General features: G+C 38.6%; 1 protein-coding gene across 4 annotated transcripts in view; it reads left to right on the top strand.

The window, feature by feature from the left end:
- The window catches only part of gpc6a (glypican 6a), a 168,786-nt gene that overhangs the window by 15,257 nt on the left and 131,570 nt on the right, over positions 1-21,959 (top strand). The window contains exon 1 of one of the 4 annotated variants that reach the window (XM_057832564.1): positions 7,513-7,672. The exons of the other annotated variants lie outside the window; for them this stretch is intronic. The gene's annotated coding sequence lies outside the window, so the exon portion shown is untranslated. Of the gene's footprint in view, positions 1-7,512; positions 7,673-21,959 lie in introns of those variants that run through there. 4 annotated transcript variants of the gene reach the window in all.

Genomic DNA, 21,959 nt, shown 5'->3' with positions numbered 1-21,959 from the left:
AGCTTCTAACCATATTTCTAAGGGAGAGTCCACTCAGTCTGCGGAGGAAACTCATTTTGGCCAATGCTATCTGAGATCTTTTTTTTTTTTTTTTTTTTTTTTTTTTTTTTTTGGTTACTGTTCTCAGCGCGTGATCATATGTGAGGGTAGAAATGTACATTGGAATGAAAAAGTAAAGCTTTTGGAATTTATCAAATTTCTGCAGAAAATCACCTTAAAATGTGATCTGATCTTTGTCAAAATCACAATGACGAAAAAAAACGTGTCTGCTTTAACTAAAACCACCCAAACAATCATAGGTTTTATATTTTAATGAGGATAGTATGCAAGCAATGAAAGAAGGTGGAAAAATAAGTGAACCATCACATTTAATATTTTGTGGTCCCCCTTTGGCAGCAATAACTTCAACCAGACGCTTCTTGTAGCTGCAGATCAGTCTGGCACATCGATCAGGACTAATCTTGGCCCATTCTTCTCTACAAAACTGCAGTAGTTCAGTCAGATTCCTGGGATGTCTGGCATGAATCGCTGTCTTTAGGTCATGCCACAGCATCTCAATGGAGTTCAAGTCTGGACTTTGACATGGCCACTCCAGAATGTGTATTTGTTCTTGTTATCCATTCTGAAGTTGATTTACATCTGTGTTTTGGGTCATTGTCTTGTGGCAGCATCCATTCTCATTTTAGCTTCAACTGTCTGACAGACGGCCTCAGGTTTTCCTGCAAAACATCCTGATAAACTTTTGAATTCATTTTTCCATTAATGATTGCAAGTTGTCCAGGCTCTGAGGTAGCAAAACAGCCCCAAATCATGATGCTCCCTCCACCATGATTCACGGTTGAGATGAGGTGCTGATGTTGGTGAGCTGTTCCACACATAACGTTGTGTGTAACTCTAAAACAATTCAACTTTGGTTTCATCAGTCCACAAAATATTTTGCCAAAACTTCTGTTGATTGTCCAAGTGCCTTTTTGCGAACATTAAACGACGTACAATGTTTTTTTAGACAGCAGTGGTTTCCTCGGTAGACTCCCATGAACACCATTCTTGGCCATAGTTTTACATATAGCTGATGTGTGCGCAGAGATATTGGACCGTGCCAGTGGTTTCTGTAAGTCTTTAGAAGACACTCTAGGGTTACGTTTTACCTCTCTGATTATTCTGCGCTGAACTCTTGGCGTCATCTTTGGTGCACAGCCACTCCTTGGGAGAGAAAAGACAGTGCCAAACTCTTTCCAATTGTAGACAACTTCTCTGACTGTCGATTGATGAACATCCAGACTTTTAGAGATGGTTTTGTAATATTTCCCAGCTTTATACAAATCAACAATCCTTGATCGCAGGTCTTCAGACAGCTCTTTTGACCGAGCCATGATGCACATCAGACAATGCTTTTCATCAAGACAATTCTTACCAGGTGTGTCTTTTATAGTGGGCAGCGCAGCTTTAAAGCACTCATCACTGATTGGGCACACACCTGAATTAAATTGTTTGGTAAAATTCAATTGCTCTTTAAGTCTCCTTAGGCAGAGGGTTCACTTACTTATTTTTCCCCCATCTGTCATTGTTTGCATGCTATCCTCATTAAAAATGAAAAACAATAAATGTTTGGTTGGTTTTGGTTAAAGCAGACAGTTTTTACATCTGTGTGATTTTGATAAAGCTCAGATCACATTTGATGGTGATTTTATGCAGAAATGTGAGAAATTCCAAAAGGTTCAGAAACGTTTTCATACCACTGTAGATCGCCTGATAAATTAAGAACTTTGCCTTTCGGCTCAGCTCGTTCTTCACCTCGACATACTGATACACAATCCACTTTGCTGCAGACGGGACAATAATTTGTTGGTTGGAATTCATTCATTTCCCCTTCAGACCCAATTTAACTTTTGCTGCAAGGTAGATCACTGATCTAAGACAATATTGATGAGTGTGATCGGGGTACAGGCAAATGTGGGGTTTATTTAATTAAAGCAACACTAGGGAACTTTCAGTTTTGGTTGATTTTAGTGGCGCAGTTGGACAAAAGCCTTGTGTTTTGCCTTAAAGAACACTTAATTTCCCCTGAGGACCAGCGCACAGTATCATAAAATCCTGATCTCCTGCACTCGTATTGAACGACAACTCTGTTTCCAACGGCTTTGTGAAGAATTAATAGTGATGAGGTAATGATTCCAACATATGGATATCATATGACGATGTTGAAAATAAGAAACGTTTGATTTTGTACCGTATCTCCACCCAGAATTCGCGCGAAAGCATTTGCATCGACGTCTGTCTTTATAACGAATGAGGAAAGTGTGAAGTGACAGATGCCGTAAAGCAGCACATTTGGAGATTTTTTGTGGGAAGGTTCCAGCCACCCTCCTCAAAGTTGATTAGTGCTGGTGAAAGCGATTCAAACCACCTGAGGCCATAACAGAGGTGTCTTTCAATTAATTGTCAGTCAACACATCATCACGAATGTTATGAAATTATTTTATAAAGGTTGAAAAGTTCCTTGGTGTTGCTTTAAGTGCTAAGCGTAAACCACTGAAAAGTTAACTGAATTTAGCGCTCTATCTTAGACTTTTTAGTTGATTTGTTTATTTTTGTACTTTTTCAGTTTTTGGTGGTCTCTTATAATCAATTCCTTTCTCTTTACCTGCACTGTAAATATAATATAGATGTAAATACTGTATATTTTTCATGGAATATTTTTCTAGGTGTCAATTGTAATGCTGTCTTTGTAAAGGAAGAAAAATTGCATTGAATGTAAAGTAGTCATTGTTTTTGGTTCATGTAGTGTTGCACCAAAACCTCTTTATTAATTCATATTAGGGCTGTCAAACGATTAAAATTTTTAATCGAGTTAATTACAGCTTAAAAATTAATTAATCGTAATTAATCGCAATTAATCGCAATTCAAACCATCTCTAAAATATGCCATATTTTTCTGTAAATTATTGTTGGAATGGAAAGACAAGACACACGACGGATATATACATACAACATACTGTACATAAGTACTGTATTTGTTTATTGTAACAATAAATCCACAAATGACATTAACATTCTTTCTGTTAAAGTGATCCATGGATAGAAAGACTTGTAGTTCTTAAACGATAAATGTTATAGTTACAAGTTATAGTAATTTTATATTAAAACCCCGCTTCATGTTTTCGTTTTAATAAAATTTGTAAAATTTTCAATCAAAAGTAGAGTTAATATAATAATAAGAAGAATAAAAATAACAATAATAAAAATAGAGTGACCAAAGTCTAAGTTTTACGTGTATTTTGCATAGCTATTTTGATATGGAATGCCAGTTCATTTTGCATTGTTGTTAAACTATGTCAGAATAGGGCCTCATTACTATAGATTGAAGTGCTTTTCTTTTTGTGAACATTATTTTTTTTTTGGAGAGATAGGAATATTATTTTTGTTGTGCTTTCACTAAACGATACTTACAGTGAGGAGAACAAGTATTTGATACACTGCCAATGGGTTTTCCCATTGGCAGTGTATCAAATACTTGTTCTCCCCACTGTATGTTTGTTGTGAAGGAGTTGCCAATAAACGGCGCGGTCCAAAGAACGCCTGTGTCCACTCGCCTTTACTGTATAACACATACATATCTTACCCAAAATACAACAAGAGACACATAATTGCCACTAAAAGAAAGAAAACTTACCGAAATATGTGTGGAGCACAAATAGCAATCTGCATTGCATTGTGAATACAGCATAAACGTCTCACAACTACTAATTCTCCCACGTTTAGAAGAAATAACATGAGTATGGAACGGCGCTGCCCCCAAGCGGCCGGTGGCATTCTCTTCACTCTTAATGTCCATGAACGGCCTCATTGTATGTTTGAGGCAATATGCGAGATGGTCATTCACCCAAGCGCCAGCAGAGCGCGGCAAAACTCCATAACAACAAGTAAGCGTTTCACTGTACTGTCATTTAAATCTGTCTGAGCGGGATCTGCGTTAATTGCGTCAAATATTTTAACGTGATTAATTTTAAAAATTAATTAATGCCCGTTAACGCGATAATTTTGACAGCCCTAATTCATATCAATTTATTAATTCATTCAAGTCCTGGTGACAAAAGTGTGTTTCAGTGGCTAATGATGCATTTCACTTTGTGATAGCACCTGGCAAATCAGTGTTTTTTTGGTCTTTCCTCAAATTTGAAATGAATCCAGGGTTTACTTCTCCAAGAATCCTGCTGTTTCTCTCCTCCTGTTTTAGCTTGTAAATGAGTAGGCTGGTCATCTCCCACCCTGAGGCTCTACCTCAGGCTCTTCAGACCACCAGCTGTTTTGTTTAAACCTCAGCCCTACACCACTGTGAGTCTTTACCCTCCCGATATGTATTGTCAACTTCTTTCTTTCTTTCTTTCTTTCTTTCTTTCTTTCTTTCTTTCTTTCTTTCTTTCTTTCTTTCTTTCTTTCTTTCTTTCTTTCTTTCTTTCTTTCTTTCTTTCTTTCTTTCTTTCTTTCTTTCTTTCTTTACAGCATAGCGATGACTGTTTACCATTAAGATGAGTTGCTGAAACATCAAGAGAAATGCAAAATATTGCAGTAAAATTGTAGACTTACGGTCCTAATTTCCTTTGCTGTTTAATACAAACAAGCCCGATTCCGAGACAAGAAAATTGGTCTGATAGACAAGGTTTTAGAATTTCTGTGGAAAGGCACAATCATGTACTTTGAAAAGACAACAGGATCTGTCCCTGAAGGCTTGAACACTAATGACTCATTTGCACCAATAAGTAAGCTTCCTCATGTTTCCTTTACCTGACGAAAGGGGAAATGTGTTTTCTCAATAGAAGGTTGACATGATTTATGCTTGGTGTAAGGAAGTACAAGCAGACCTAATTGGCAGATTATATGAATCTGAAGAGATGTGCGGTGAAGTCCCGATCACTTGTGTCGGTGTGTTAACCCCATATCACCACCAACCACCGCTCTCATATGGCTAGAGGGATGATTTAATTTGATGGACGGATTGATTTCTTTAACTATTCATACTATACTGTTCAGTCCTCATTGTTCACGTAGTTTGACCTCCATCTCTCATGTCAGCGGAGCTGAGTAGGCGTCAGCCTTGAGCCACTTGTCTTACCTTGCACGAAAGTTAGACATCCTTGTTTGGCAACATAGTAAAAGTTCACCTATCATGCACAAAATTGTTATTTGTGAAATTGTATGCAAGGAAAACACTTCACTGCATCAGCACTCCTATCTTGCCAATGATCGCTCCCCAAAATTTCAAAATACCTTGACGTGCATTGTGGTCTGTGCTGGCACGAAAATACACTTGCATCATGTTTTATGCCGGTGTGTGGGAGCAGTCTATGAAAACCCTATGAAAAGGGTTCCCAGTGTGAATGTGTGTGAATTACTGTATGTCAACATTCCTTTGAAAATATCGACACTGATAGTAACATTTATCTTGTGGAAAAAACTCATTCAGGGGGCTAGCTGAATAATATATATAGCTGGGGTGAAAGTATTAATTCAAAAAGCTTTGCTTTTTTTGTTGTCCCAGAAACATGTGCATTTGAAACAATCACAGCTAACTATCCATGCTGATCACATGTCAGTACGTCAGCCAATTGAACGAACAACTGGAGACCAGGCAGGGTGGTTTGCTACGCCCATTCGCACATCGACGCAAGTCAACTGTGTCGTTGGACTCAGATACACATGCTGGGAGAACTCCGTGGAATACATAAATAATAAATGTTGGTGGAAACGGATGACGCTACACAAGCACTTTATTAGGCTTGTTGTCAACACTTGTGTATGTAAATCTGACGTTAGTAGATTGTTTTCTTCTTAGAGATGTGTTTATGGCAGCCTGGCAGTTTTGTTTTTTTAACATGGATGTAATAATTTCCAGATAAAAGCACCGCCCCAGTCCGCCCCCGAGTTTGTTACCGGAACGGTGTACCGGACCTTTCTAGCCGACTGTCACCCGTAGTTGTATAGGAATACTTTTGTGGGTTGGTCATTGGTGTGCATGTGACGGTGAACGTTTTTTTTGCCATGTAACCTGAAATTACTGAGGATCAATAGAAGGTGTGGCAAGGGTTTAACAAATTAAATTGAACTACATGGCCATATCACTCACAACATATTAAGCTCTGAGTCGAGTGAATTTTTGGTATCTTGTGTTCTGATTGGCAATATACAGGACTTAGGACTTTTGACTCCAGTCTATTGCAGGGGTGCCCAAGTCAGGTTGTTTTCCATGTCTCCCTGCTCCAACACACCTGAATCAAATAATCAGGATCGTTATCAGGCTCCTGCAGAGCTTGCTGATGAGCTGATTATTTGATTCAGGTGTGTTAAAGGAGGGAGACATGGAAAACAAGCTGGATAGGGGCTTTCAAGGATCAGACTTGGGCACCACTGGTCTATGGTGAAAAATATTCAGCTTTATGGAGCGGAGAAGTGTTCAAAAGACATCCGTCTTTAGCGTTTGATATTCCAAATTGTTGCTAGCCTATAAAATTCATACCAGCGGGATCGACAATGGGTTGAGAGAAAGAAGTGCATTAGTGTGAAGTGGAGCTCTGTCTTAGTTGTCAAGATGGTATGTCTAATAGTCCTGCCAGGTTTGTGTTTTAATTTGGTTTGGTATACATTGAGTTAATTGTTCTCTGTTGAATCTAGTTTCCATGTAGTTTGAGTTCCTGTCTTGTCTGATTAGGTTTTCATATCAACCTATCCTCATCAGGCCTTCCTTTGTGTTGACCAATTAGCTTCTCCAAACCACTTGTGTCGCGTCCAGGTGTTCCTTGTTGTCTCGTCAGTTTGTTTCTATTTAGTTCTCCACTTTTTTCAGTCTCTGACAATTCAGTGTTGCTATCATGTAGCATCCATGACTGTTCTCTATAACCCGTCATTAGTGAAAGGTAGATAAGGCATTTCATAAATCTTAAAGATTTCATCAGTGACCTTGAATATTATTTCAGTCATTGTATTGTTTATATATTCAGCTGATTTAAATATACATTGTTTCTATGTTTTAAAGATATAGTCAATGAATAATTGGGAATGTGTGTCAAAAATGGGAATGTGTGTCAAAAATGTAAAAATCAGAGTTAGTGTTATAAATGGAATGTCGCATGTACTTGTCTTGGTGGCTGAAAGTTTCCTTTTATTTTTGGACTCCATTTTAGAGTGGCTCCAAGGGAAGAATTCTGCTTCAAAGTAAATATTTTTGAAAAGCTCCATCCAGTTGACACATGGCACACATGATTTGTTATATACACATTGTTTGACAGCTCAATGACAAGTGACGTGGCGACTGCCAAAGTCACGTGATTTTTTTTTTCTAAAAGTGTTCTGCTCACAGAAACGCGGTTTCATTCAGCAAGCTTGTCGCATGTTGCGCCACCGATCCTGTTTTTCCCTGAGTAGGTTTATCCCTAGTGTTTATTGCTTTGTTAAATTGTACACATTTTTTTGTATTAGTTTTTTCCCCAGTATCTTGTTGTGATTTCATTTTTTTAAAATATTTGAGTCTCACCTGTTGCCCTGCCTTGTCTGCCTGCTTTGGTGCACCTGTTTCCACTCCCACCGCCTGTCAGCACATAAGAAATCCATTGGCAACGTGTGTGTTGCCATGAAGAAGAACGGCGTAATAGGGACGAAATTACATCTACGGACAAAGGTAATTTTAAAAAGGAATGATAACAAAACACAGTATACATACATATACCTACTTTATGTATATGTGTGTGTGTGTGTGTGTGTGTGTATGTATATCTATACAGTATATATGGCAGAAAACACAGAGAAGACTGAAAAAGCTTTTTCTGCTCTTGCACCCCTCTTCAAAATAAACTGCTGTATTTTAAGCCAAAAGAACTGTTGTGTTTGATAGAACACTATGTAAAAAGCTACAATGCTCAAGTAGGTCTAAATCCAGTGTAGGGCTACTGCACCTTAAAACATGTTTTGTTTTCTCCTTGAGATAACTATTGTTGTGATTTGGGCTAAACAAATAAGAGTTGATTTGACTTTATTTGCCTAAGAACACATCCATAACTGAACAGTATTTTCTTTTCGGGTTGAATTAATTGTAAACACATATAAATGCTGTAAGTTTGTTTGAATTTGTCATGCCTGAAGAAAAATTCATAAATAAATAAAGAAAGAATGGACATGCAGGTGACAATGTTTTTTTTTAGGTAACCTATTGTGGTTCCTCGGTTTTATTATTATTATTGTAATTATTCTTTGTTCCGCAGCCTCTTTGAGCTCAATTTGACTTAGAATGCTTCATAATGCACCAAAATCAGCAGGCAGGTCAAGACAGGTGCAATCTTTGATACCGTGTAAAGACAAACTCCAAATACATTATGTAGCGCCAAGCGCATAACAACGCAAAGGTTAAGACTTAGAACACACCAGTACTATATGAATGGTATACCATACGCGGTGCCCAGACTGCCTTTAGTACTACATCCAGTTTTCTTTGGCTGGGCAGAGCGTGTCCGTGGGTGGGCACTGCCCACCCATTTCCCCCCCGATAACGTCCCTGATCGCGACCCTTCTTATATTACCATGTTTCACCCATAAAATCCCCCACAAATCCGGCTGTGGTCATTCACAGTTGTGTTTCACTCGGCGATATATGCTACATGGACTTTTTGGATCGAAAAGAGGTAAGTACTCGATAATATGCCATCAAAATCATGGTGTATTTAATTATGCTCTCTCCTCCACTTAGGGTTTTGCTGTTTAATTCAAAAAAAATTTTTTAAACACCCTCTTGTTCAATTTTTTTCTTCCCACAGAAACAGATTTTAAACTTTCCAATTATGTATCACACATGCATATAGGACAATTTTGAAATTTGGCCAACTTCAAGTCACCTGAGTGTTTTCCGCCATCGTCGTGTCGCATAGCTGGGCCGAATGGTCTCTATTTTCAAGCTCGGGTTCTCTCCCAGAGGCCTGGGAGCTTGAGGGTTATGCGCAGGATCTTAGCTGTCCCTAGGATTGCGCTGTTCTGAACGGAGATGTCGGATGTTGTTCCTGGTATCTGTTGGAGCCATGCACCCGGCATGGGGGTTACTGCCCCTAGCGTCCCGATCACTACTGGCACCACTGTTGCCTTCACTCCCCACATTTTCTCCAAATCTTCCTTCAACCCTTGATATTTCTCCAGCTTTTCATGTTCTTCTTTCCTGATGTTGCTATCGCTCGGGATTGCTACATCTATCACTACTGCTGTCTTCTGATGTTTATCCACCACCACAATGTCAGGCTGGTTGGCCATCACCAGTTTGTCTGTCTCGATCTGGAAGTCCCACAGGATCTTGACTCGGTTGTTCTCGACCGCCTTTGGAGGTGTCGCCCACCTTGACTCTGGGGTCTCCAGTCCGTAATCGGCACAGATGTTCCTGTACACTATGCCTACTAACTGGTTATGTCGTTCCATGTATGCCTTGCCTGCCAGCATCTTACACCCTGTTGTGATATGCTGGACTATCTCAGGGGCCTTTTTGCATAGCCTGCACCCGGGGTCCTGTCTGGTGTGTTAGACCCCGGCCTCTATTGATCTTGTGTTTAGGGCCTGTTCTTGTGCTGCCATGATCAGTGCCTCTGTGCTGTCTTTCATTCCAGCTTTTTCCAGCCACTGGTATGTTTTTCACATGTCAGCTACCCCCTCAATTTGTCGGTGGTACATACCATGCAAGGGCTTGTCCTTCCACGATAGCTCCTCAGTGTGTATATGTATATATATATATATATGTATATATATATATATATATATATATATATATATATGTACATACAAATGAAGTGAAATACAGTTTGAAGCCCTGACATATTTGTTGACAACATACAGTATCTAAAATCATTACGACGCAGGACTCATACATTTTATCACAGTTTTTCATATTATATTTTGTTCATATTTGCGAAAACTATATTATTTGTAATTTCCATGTCTCAACACATTGATGTTTGCAAAATGTTAAGGATAACTGCAGAGATGTTCGGTAAATTATGTTCAATTCCATTGCTTGATAGTGGCTTGTAATATAATGCTAGCAGTCTCTCGGAATAATATTACAATATTGGATGTCCATAAACATTGCAGGAATTGCAATTGTGCAATACAGAGTTTGCTTTTATTATTCTAACTGAATAATAATATCTCATTTAGGCCCTTATTTTCACTACATCGCCTGACTGATGCAATTCTGTCTCAACACAAAATAAAAAGCCTCCGGCGTTCCTCGTCCTCGGGAAAATTTGCAAAATATGCACTGAAAAATGAGTTTGATAAGAAAACATGATAAAAATACGATAGCAGCAGATAACCTATGCTTCCTGTTTATCTGAATGAAGTAATGATTGAAACAAAATACCATTAAGCAGGTCAACCTGTGTTTATGGCATCAAGATTTGTAAGTTATTTGTGAGTTAAAACAATTCCTTTATCACCCTCCAAGTGTTGTAACATATGGCTGAAGCAATCGTGGGAGTTATCTATGTCATCTTGTTTGGACACATTCAATTAGGGTCTCTAGCCCTGGTGGATTCAGTTGAAAGCGGGTGATGTGGGTGATTGAGATGATATCCAGATGGCAAAGCAGCACTGAGATCAATCACGCTTGATGCATTTTTCCCACTTCAACATGTAGACAGATGTGATTTAGTGCAGTAATTGGGTTTCCTTCCATTTCATGCATTTCTGTTGACAAGTAATAATGGCCCATATAGCATACAGTATGTGCACACTTTCTTGTAAAAATAGAGGATAACTGTCATTGAGAATGAACTAAGTGCAATGGGGGAAGCCATCTTATTACTATCTTTTAAAGATGAGAAGTAGAGAAAAATATTGATGAACACTTCAATTTAGCTTAGCTTTGATCTTTATGTAAAACAGCTCAGTATGTCAATAAGTCATTGAACAAGTATGCATCTACGAAAAAGAGTTAGCATATACGTATGTAAATCACAACAACAACAAAACAGTTTTAGAGCCACTGTCAATCCTGCTTGCATGCAGACACAAGATAGGAAAATCAAGTTCTTTCTGAACTACTCTGGAATCAAGTAGACCTTAGGGTCTGTAATAAAGTGTTACTTAAAGTGGCACTTAAGTTTTATTTTTTCACTGTATTTTATATAGCCATGGATGCCGTTTCACAAGGTCTGCACAACATTTTGCGCTAAAAGTACTGAGAATGTCATTTGTCACAATTATACATAAATAAAATATTCAATCACTTCACACTCTAGCAGAGATGCATATGTCTGTCAAGAGGCAAGATTTTGCTCAAGACTTTGGAAAATACTTAGGTATTCCTTTAATATTTCTTATAGAAAACATCCTCTCACTTATGCCAACTTATTCACTCAATGCATCAAGGCTAGAGGCCATGTGATGCACAGGAAAAAAAACAAAAAGTCGATCTAGGACTGTTGCAAGTAAGCCAACATTTGCCGGCGTGCAAGCTGTAAAAAGTGCCCCTGGCCGGCTAGATGGCGAACAGTGGCATCGGGGTGGAGGTCAAAAGTATTGTACTAAACGACAGCAAATGAACATGTACACATTTAATTATTTATTTACTGTACACTTGATTTTGCTCAGTTTAAATCAGGAAGTAGTGTAAGGCTTGCTTGCCTGCCTCCTCGGTGTTCTCGCTTTTAGTGGGCGTGGAGGAAGAAATGAAGAAGGCAGGTACCTGTGTGATGTCACACCCGGACCCATTTCTAAATTTACCGTCTGCAGAACGATTTAACTTGCAAATGCTCACCTTAACCAGGGCACACGAGTGTTTCGATCCATCTTATGCATAAAAGAGTTTGACAAATTGGAAAATGACTTTAGTGCCTCATTAAAATGTATATCACAAAACACTTCGAATTTTAAGCTCAGTAAAGGAAGCCTTGGTTGCTGGTGTATGCCTTGGAAAGAGAATCCAATTATTAAGTGAGAATAATAAGCATCCCCAAGTAAAAGTATAGAAAATGCATTTTCATTTATAAGTTTATATCACATTATCGCAAACTCAATCTCTGTAATGAATGTGTGCGTACATGTTCGATTATGTAAAAAAGTCAATTAAATCAATCTTCAATCATGAAGATTTCTGATCTAATGCCGTGCAAGAATGAATGTGTCTGTATTATTTGTAACTGGAGGATTTTACAGGGGCAAGCAGAATATATCTTAATACTATTGTTAGTCGTTTTACACATTTTCTCATTGTTTTAACTACTATATTTTGTTTTCTTCTCCTGAAATTTTATTTTTGATATTGTTTTTGGACATAATTCACAGTAGAACAGTACTTAATAGTGAATGGTCCTTTAACCTGTGGATCTGTTGGAATTGACATGCAGAAAATGTTTCCTTTTATCAGTGCAGGCAAGCGTGGTCAAGGGATGTACCAGATGGAGTGGAACATATGCTTGTTGCCCTTTGGCCAGGTAGACTAATGAAACCTTGTGGGAGTTAATCACACTATCTATTATCTCATATGGGAAATAGAGCCACCGTTTTTTTTTTTTTTTTTTCAGAGCGGCATACTTCTTTAGCTGTTTATGTATATACTAATGCCAGCTGCAGTTCACTCTGGAAGGATTTCAGGTTCATGATCCACGCCTACGAAAAAGATTGTAGGTTATGAGTTGTTTCCTTATTTCTGAGTTAAGATTTGTTATTTCTTCGATTTCCATTGTTGTGATCTCATTCATGGAGAATATTTGGCTAATTTCTAATACACTGATTGTAAAGTAAATATATCGATTTAAATATTTAAATATATTAAATATACTGAAATACATATATACTATGACCTATTAGGTGAATATTAGGCCAAAATTATACCATTTTTAAACTCCGACTGAAAAAAATGGAAATGAAAATCACCCGTCCCAAGCCCTTGACTGTCCTCGAGTGAATAAACTCATTTTCCACCATGAAACTAAAACTTGCTCTGCTTTTCCGCGGTCTATCAGTGCCAAATAAAAACTAGCAGAGAGTTTGAAATCCGCACATTTTATTTTTGACAACAGCGCACCATCTGAAATACCTTATTTTTTATGTTGCTTTAAAGATGCCACTTGTTGAGATGTTAGAACACCGACGTGATCATAGGACTGGACTGCAAGCTTGTGTTGTGTGTGTGGTGATGTATCTGTATTGTTACGTCTAATTGGTATAATGGAGTCGTCTGATTATTGTTGCTGTGTCTGATTGGTGAGACTGGGTGAGCCACTGTGCTGGTAAAAATGAAGAGACAATAAAATGTAGCGACTCCAGTGCAGCCCAAAGTAGCAGAGTAAGAGCAGCGTTAGTTTTTTACAAATCTACTCAAGGACAGTGGTACCTATAAATACTAAGTTAATTCGTTCCAGGACCTTGTTTGCAAATCGAAATGGTCGTATGTCGATTTTGACATAAGAATACATTATAATTCCATTAATGCGTTCCACATTCTGAAAACCTACACTAAATCATTAATAAATGCTGCTGCTACTATAGCAAATAGCAATTACACAGAGCAAAACAAATCAATTATGAATAAAAAATGGAATAATAATAATAATAATAATACCTGTAATAATGTAACGAATCGGATTCTAATAGGGCGAATGTGTTTTCATGGTGTACGTGAATGCATCGTGTGGCTGACTTGACAGAGTGACCTGAGTGAGATGGGACTTTTTACTTTCATTTTGTTTACTTTGTTCAGTTGTTGGGGAGAGTTGGCGTTGCACAAGTTGATGGAATAAATGATTAGAAACCTGACGAAGCTGGCGATATCTTTGGCGATGTTACTACAATAATAACTGTCACCTTAACTTATGAAGAAGGGGATAAAGGAGGTCGGATGAGGACCGTCGAGAGTAGACATTCTACGGCTGTATTGTCAAGCCAGTTCCGGATGCGCACCCCACGCTCATATTTTCCTGTCATTTTCATTTCAATGGTAAGCATCACCTTTTTTCCTTTTTTTCCACCACCTGCACTGACATTGTTGGAACCCCTGTTGATTTCTCTCACAAGAAAATTCGCTGTGCGTCTGTCTTGCGGGAAAACAAACTGTGTCGCTGTCCTAGGTCGTCTTATTTAGAGCATGTCGTCGAATGTAGAAACAAATGGCGAGTCAAATTTTATGTCTGATGTCGAAAAGATCGTGTGTCGAAGCGATCGTAGGTCAAGGTACCACTCTAAAAGTAAAACGTATGCCATGGTAAAACTACTCTTCTAAGTACATTTATCTAAGAAAGTTACACAGGTAAATGTAGCGGAATAAATGTAACGCATTACATCTCCAAGGGATAATTTGGTAAGGATATTTCACTGATACAGAACTGAATGTATATATTGGTAAGAATAAACGATGAAAAGATAAACAGGCTGTTAGACCAGGAAAATTGCCTACGATATTGTTTTTGATGCATTTGTCTTTTTTCCTAATTCTAAAAATATTTCAAGGCTCATAATTGCCACAGTTTTTAAGTGTCTAACGTACAATACACTGCTGGCGAAAAGTATTGGCCCCCCCTGCAATTCTGTCAGATGATGCTCACTTTCTCCCAGAAAATGATTGCAATTACAAATGGTTTGGTAGTAATAGCTTATTTTATTTTGCTTGCAATGAAAAAACACAAAAGAGAATGGGGAAAAAAATTAAGTCACTATCATTTTTCACAAAACTCAAAAAACGGGCTGGACAAAAGTATTGGCACCCTTTGAAAAATCATGTGATGCTTCTCTAATTTGTGTAATTAACAGCACATGTTACTTACCTGTGGCACATAACAGGTGGTGGCAATAACTAAATCACACTTGCAGCCATTTGAAATGGATTAAAGTTGACGCAACCTCTTTCCTGTGTCCTTGTGTGTACCACCACATTAAGCATGGAGAAAACAGAAGATCAAAGAATTGTCTGAGGACTTGAGAAGCAAAATTGTAAGGAAGCATGGGCAATTTCAAAGCTACAAGTCCATCTCTAAAGACCTGAATGTTCCTATGTCTACCGTGCGCAGTGTCATCAAGAAGTGTAAAGCCCATGGCACTGCGGCTAACCTCCCTAGATGAGGACAGAAAGGAAAAATTGACGAGAGATTTCAACAAAAGATTGTACGGATGGTGGATGAATAACCTTGACTAATATCCAAACAAGTTCAAGCTGTCCTGCAGTCCTGTGTCTAAATGAAAAGGGACTCTATGGTAGGATACCCAGGAAGACTCCACCTCTGACCCAGAGACATAAAAAGCCAGGCTAGAGTTTACCAAAACTTACCCGAGAAAGCCAAAAACGTTTTGAAAGAATGTTCTCTGGTCAGATGACACAAAAGTAGAGCTTTTGGGGAAAGACATCAACATAGAGTTTACAGGGGAAAAAATGAGGCCTTCAAAGAAAAGAACACTGACCCCACAAATATGGCGGAGGTTCCCTGATGTTTTGGGGTTGCTTTGGTATCTCTGGCACTGGACTACTTGATGGTGTACATGGCATTATAAAGTCTGAGGACTAGCAACCAATTTTGCAGCATAATGTAGGGCCCAATGTGAGAAAGCTGGGTCTTCCCCAGAGGTCATGGGTCTTCCAGCAGGACAATGACCCAAAACACACTTCAAAAAGCACCAGAAAGTGGTTTGAGAGAAAGCACTGGAGACTTCTAAAGTGCCCAGCAATGAGTCCAGACCTGAATACCATAGAACAGGGGTCCCCAACCTTTTTTGCACCATGGACCAGTGTTATTTGGGTCTTTTATTCACGGACCGGTGTTCTGACAAATTTTGCAACCCATCAAAAATTGCAATGATGCGGTTCTGCGCATGCGCGCAACGTTAAACATAGCCGCAAAATGCGCAAATGCAGCGATTCCACAGTAAACACTACAAACTTTCTTGAAAGAAAGGAACATTAACTTACGTTTGATCATGGAAGGACTTACGTTCTCCTCTGATACATCCTGCCATGTAAGCTGCACACAACAACTGCACACCGCTCTCACCATTAACGACTTTGCCTTGTCGTTAAACATTAATTAAGAAGCCGGCTTCATAAAGATACAGTGTTGGAAATTGTAGCAAGGTTTTCAATCCTCTTGTAGCGATGTCAGGATATTCCAAATTGACTTTAATCCAGAACCTCGGTAGAGTTGTTGTCTCAAATGTACGTTTAATAAGGTCGCCGTCATTTGCAATCTCTACAAGTTGATCTTCCTTTTGTACAGACACGCTCAAATCACTCGGTTTATTCACACATGGGTCACGAATCCACTCCTTCGCAGTTCGTGGGTCTTCGAGGTTGTAGCTCGTCAGGTGCCCTTTTCGCCGTAAAAATATCTCCAAAGACGTCTGTTTTTCAGTCATCTTCGCTCGTGTGGGGGCTAATTATTTCCGGGAACAAATGTGCTGCGCCCGCGGCCTAGCAATATGTTATTATCAAGGACAAGCGCACATAGATATATTATATACACAAACAAAATGTACTACAAGCAGTCCAATCAATGGATTTCTATGACGACATTCTAATCTATGCCATAGTATTATATCTAGAGTAGACAGGGATATTGGTGTGTTAAGTAGGGGCACAGGGTTAATTCAGCCAGAATGCGGTCGTTATTACATTATTATTTTTATGCGGCCCGGTAGTAAATGCGTCACGGACCGGTACCGGTCCGCGGCCTGGGAGATGGGGACCCCTGCCATAGAACACCTGTGGAGAGATCTGAAAATGGCAGTTTGGAGAAGGCACCCTTCAAATCTCAGAGACCTGAAGCAGTTGGCCAAAGACGAATTGTAGGAAACTCATTGATGGATACTGGAAGCGGTTGTTCCCAAATATTTTGTCTAAAGGTTATGCTGCCAAGTATTAGGCTGAGGGCGCCCATACTTTTGTACAGCCCATTTTTTGGAGTTTTGTGTAAAATGATAATGATTTAATTTTCCCATTCTATTTTTTTGTTTTTTCATTGCAAGCAAAATAAATAAAGATATTACTACCAAAGCATTTGTAATTGCAATAATTTTCTGGGAGAAATTGAGCATTATCTGACAGAATTGCAGCAGGGCCAATACTTTTGGCCAGAAGTGTATGAAGATTATTTTTATTCCACATGCAAAAATACTGAGCATTTTGTATACATTCCTCCTTGACAATAGACGACAGTAAACACAACACACGCACCTTTTTGGAGCTCAACAAGAGAGTGGATCAGTACGATATCAAGTACCTGTTAATGACAGCAAGCTGACGTTATGCTAAATAGGAATCCTTTTCATTTTTAATTTATTCACTTTGGCCATGACAGAAACTCTCAAAAGAACATTTTGCGCCAGTCAATTATTACCATACAGTATATCAATATCCCACTGGCGAGAGCAGCTGATTGCAGTCAGTAAACTTTGACGATAGGTAGTATCTGTTGACAAAATTCAGTGTCTGCTGTGAACGTTTTTATTTTTTTTGTGTTTAGGTTGATGTGTCAAGCATTTTTCACAACTTTGTTAATACACGCATCAATATAGAGTACCTGAAGGGTCATTAGGAAAACAATTATGTATAAAATGAAAGCCTGGAGAAAAACTTCTAAAAGTGTAGTATGATGTGTGCTCCCTTTATTGGTATGTGAGTTGGCATGTGCCTGTATGATATTCTGCTGGTATGATAACCTCAAGCCAGAATATCACGGTATTACAATTAAAGTTCTCAAATGTGTTACTTTGAGATATCTGGCTTTTTAAAAAAAACAAAACTTTTTTCCATTGAACAGGATTTTTATTTTTCAAAACATATTAGCAAATTGGAACATATGTATAATATTAAGGTAAAATAAAAAAACAAACAAAAAAAACATATATATATATATATATATATATATATATATATATATATATATATATACAGTATATACAGTTCCTTGCAAAAGTATTCGGCCCCCTTGAACCTTGCAACCTTTCGCCACATTTCAGGCTTCAAACATAAAGATATAAAATTTTAATTTTTTGTCAAGAATCAACAACAAGTGGGACACAATCGTGAAGTGGAACAAAATTTATTGGATAATTTAAACTTTTTTAACAAATAAAAAACTGAAAAGTGGGGCTTGCAATATTATTCGGCCCCCTTGCGTTAATACTTTGTAGCGCCACCTTTTCCTCCAATTACAGCTGCAAGTCGCTTGGGGTATGGTATGTTTCTATCAGTTTTGCACATCGAGAGACTGACATTCTTGCCCATTCTTCCTTACAAAACAGTTCGAGCTCAGTGAGGTTGGATGGAGAGTGTTTGTGAACAGCAGTCTTCAGCTCTTTCCACAGATTCTCGATTGGATTCAGGTCTGGACTTTGACTTGGCCATTCTAATACCTGGATACGTTTATTTTTTAACCATTCCGTTGTAGATTTGGCTTTATGTTTTGGATCATTGTCCTGTTGGAAGATAAATCTCCGTCCCAATCTCAGGTCTTGTGCAGATACCGACAGGTTTTCTTCCAGAATGTTCCTGTATTTGGCTGCATCCATCTTCCCGTCAATTTTAACCATCTTCCCTGTCCCTGCTGAAGAAAAGCAGGCCCAAACCATGATGCTGCCACCACCATGTTTGACAGTGGGGATGGTGTGTTCAGGGTGATGAGCTGTGTTGCTTTTACGCCAAACATATCATTTTGCATTGTGTCCAAAAAGTTCAATTTTGGTTTCATCTGAACAGAGCACCTTCTTCCACATGTTTGGTGTGTCTCCCAGGTGGCTTGTGGCAAACTTTAAACAAGACTTTTTATGGATATCTTTGAGAAATGGCTTTCTTCTTGCCACTCTTCCATAAAGGCCAGATTTGTGCATTGTACGACTGATTGTTGTCCTATGGACAGACTCTCCCACCTCAGCTGTAGATCTCTGCAGTTCATCCAGAGTGATCATGGGCCTCTTGGCTGCATCTCTGATCAGTTTTCTCCTTGTTTGAGAAGAAAGTTTGGAAGGACGGGCGGGTCTTGGTAGATTTGCAGTGGTCTGTTGCTCCTTCCATTTCAATATGATGGCTTGCACAGTGCTCCTTGAGATGTTTAAAGCTTGGGAAATCTTTTTGTATCCAAATCCGGCTTTAAACTTCTCCAGAACAGTATCTCGGACCTGCATGGTGTGTTCCTTGGTTTTCATAATGCTCTCTGCACTTTAAACAGAACCCTGAGACTATCACAGAGCAGGTGCATTTATACGGAGACTTGATTACACACCGGTGGATTCTATTTATCATCATCGGTCATTTAGGAGAACATTGGATCATTCAGAGATCCTCACTGAACTTCTGGAGTGAGTTTGCTGCACTGAAAGTAAAGGGGCCGAATAATATTGCACGCCCCACTTTTCAGTTTTTTATTTGTTAAAAAAGTTTAAATTATCCAATAAATGTTGTTCCACTTCACGATTGTGTCCCACTTGTTGTTGATTCTTGACAAAAAAAATTAAATTTCATATCTTTATGTTTGAAGCCTGAAATGTGGCGAAAGATTGCAAGATTCAAGGGGGCCGAATACTTTTGCAAGGCACTGCATATATAAATTATACTTTTTTATTTAAATGCAGTCCTTTAGGTGAACCTAAAAATTATTTGAAAATTTGAAAAAAATTATTTTCCATAAAAAGCACATGTGTATGACTAGTATCATGTTTCACACGTACATACACACGCTCTCTTTCTCAACACAAGCAGTTGCAAGATACCAAAAAAAACCAACACGTTTTACCACCACTAGAGACACTAACCACACTGGAGTTAACTCTTGCAGCTGGTGGGAAACGTTCATGACAGTGTTTACTAACCTTTAATTTTGTATAAATGCAAAATCATGTTGGAGGTATTGCCTCCTCGGCAGCCACCCTCCGCAAACATGTTTTACATGTCAGTTGGCCCTCCTCCTCTAAGCCACGGCCATCTGTAAGTTTTCTGTATTCCCATACCAGCAATTTCGTTTTCTTGTGTGTGGGGAAAAAAGTCCAGGATTTTCACCTCCTACAGCAATCCTGTAGCACAGCTGACTCACTGACACTGAGCAACAACCAGCGGGGGAGGGTTGAGCCTTACAGCTGCAAGTGAGGAATTTCACCATGCATTTTTGGGACATAAAAATAGCTAATACCTTAGAGATGGTACAACAGAAAATTTTGCATTTTTGAAACCTTGACGTTTTCATACCACGATATAATTGAAACCAGGAATCAGCACGTGTCTATATGTGGGGTATATCTGTTTATTCAACTGTCCCTCCAAAATATTGGTCATATAAGATGGTTGGATTTCTAAAATATCTGGACAACTATGAACGTGGTTTGTTTATCAAAAGCAATTGCAAAAAATTAACAAATCACATGCAGACAGTCACTGTCAAACTTGAATTTGGTCTCAGACTGATTTTTACCAATGTTATTCATTAGTTAATTTAACAATTGATGAGCGGAAATACATCCTAGACATCCTACCTTTTGTGCACAACCATCTAAAAAGAAATTTTTTAGGCTATGTCTCCTTTGTTTGTCTACCTGACATCGTTTTTATGTAACATAAATCTGTTAATTGGTGACACAGGGGATTCTTCTATGTGAATTGAGCAATAGTCTTTGGTATTAGATTGTCTTCTCTGTTTCAAGAAAGTGAAAGAATATTGGCAAAACAATTTCAAAACAAGGTACGTTGTACAGTATATGCATCATTATTTGTTCTCATATAGATGTCTAACAAATTGTTGCTTCAACTGCCAAGTTTAATGAAACACTGTTAGAAAAGGATAGAAATATGTCACTGAGTCTTTGCTTGCATGCAGCAGCATACTAGTACATGGCACTTAACATCAAGGGAAAAGAAGCCTTATAAATTGGTATGGAAGAAGATTTTTCTTTAATCTCTGCATGATCATACCTCCAGGTCAATCCACTTACCTCCAATGACCTAGATAACTCCACAACTTTTATTTTTCACACCAGACTATTTTGCGTATATGCTGCATCAGAATATAGATTTGGGAATAGTTTGAGCTGCAGGTGTCCAAAAACCAAGTTCAAGTATGCACTTAGGCTTTATTGCATTAGTCGACACTCCCCCTCTATATAAGTACAGAGCACATTCTTTTCATCAATGGCTCTCAGCTAAAACTGTAATTCACTAGTTAAAATAACTTGGCCTAAATCTAACACTACAGCATGCAGTCAGCTAGCCCAAAGCGCTTTTGACAGGCACACATTCACCAATTCGCTTACACATTCATACACCCTAGTGGGAGCAATTAAGGGTTCAGAGTATTGCCAAAGATACTTCGGCAGCAGACAATCAGTGCCAAGATTTAAACCTTGATGCTTCAGTAATTACTTTTGATAACCAACACCTGATGTGTTGACTGACATTACCCATTTATTAGATGCCCATCCACATTCATGCTAAAGCTCAGTACAGTGTTAACTCGGACATTCTAAATAATAAAAAAGATTCTGTACTGTAAACTTATTATTGTATTTAAAAAAAAAAAAAAAAAATCTACTAACTTTAAATACATTGAGTTTGTGTAATGTAACCTGTTCTTTCTTTTTGAGTAACTAGCTCTGATTTTTTATTAACATGCTGAGGTTCTTTTTTGGAGTGACCAGGATGTATAGGATCAGGAATGAGCATATCAGAGGGACAGTGCATGTTGGAGGATGTGGAGATAAAGTCAGAGAGGCCAGACTGAGATGGTTTGGCCATGTACAGAGGACAGATAGTGGGTATATTGGCAAAAGGATGCTGAATTTGCATATGCGAGGCAGGAAGTCTAGAAAATGTCTATAGAGGAGGTTTATGGATGTAGTTACAGAGGACATGACTAAAGAGGAGGTTTATGGATGTAGTTACAGAGGACATGAAGGTAGTTGGTGTGAGAGCAGAGGATGCAGAAGACAGGGTTCGATTGACTACTGATTCGCTGTGGCGACCCCTG

The sequence above is a fragment of the Corythoichthys intestinalis genome, chromosome 1, assembly GCF_030265065.1.
Source record: "Corythoichthys intestinalis isolate RoL2023-P3 chromosome 1, ASM3026506v1, whole genome shotgun sequence".
Taxonomy (NCBI): domain Eukaryota; kingdom Metazoa; phylum Chordata; class Actinopteri; order Syngnathiformes; family Syngnathidae; genus Corythoichthys; species Corythoichthys intestinalis.
Note: the sequence above shows the minus strand (reverse complement) of the source record. Positions and strands in the feature narration are given on the sequence as shown.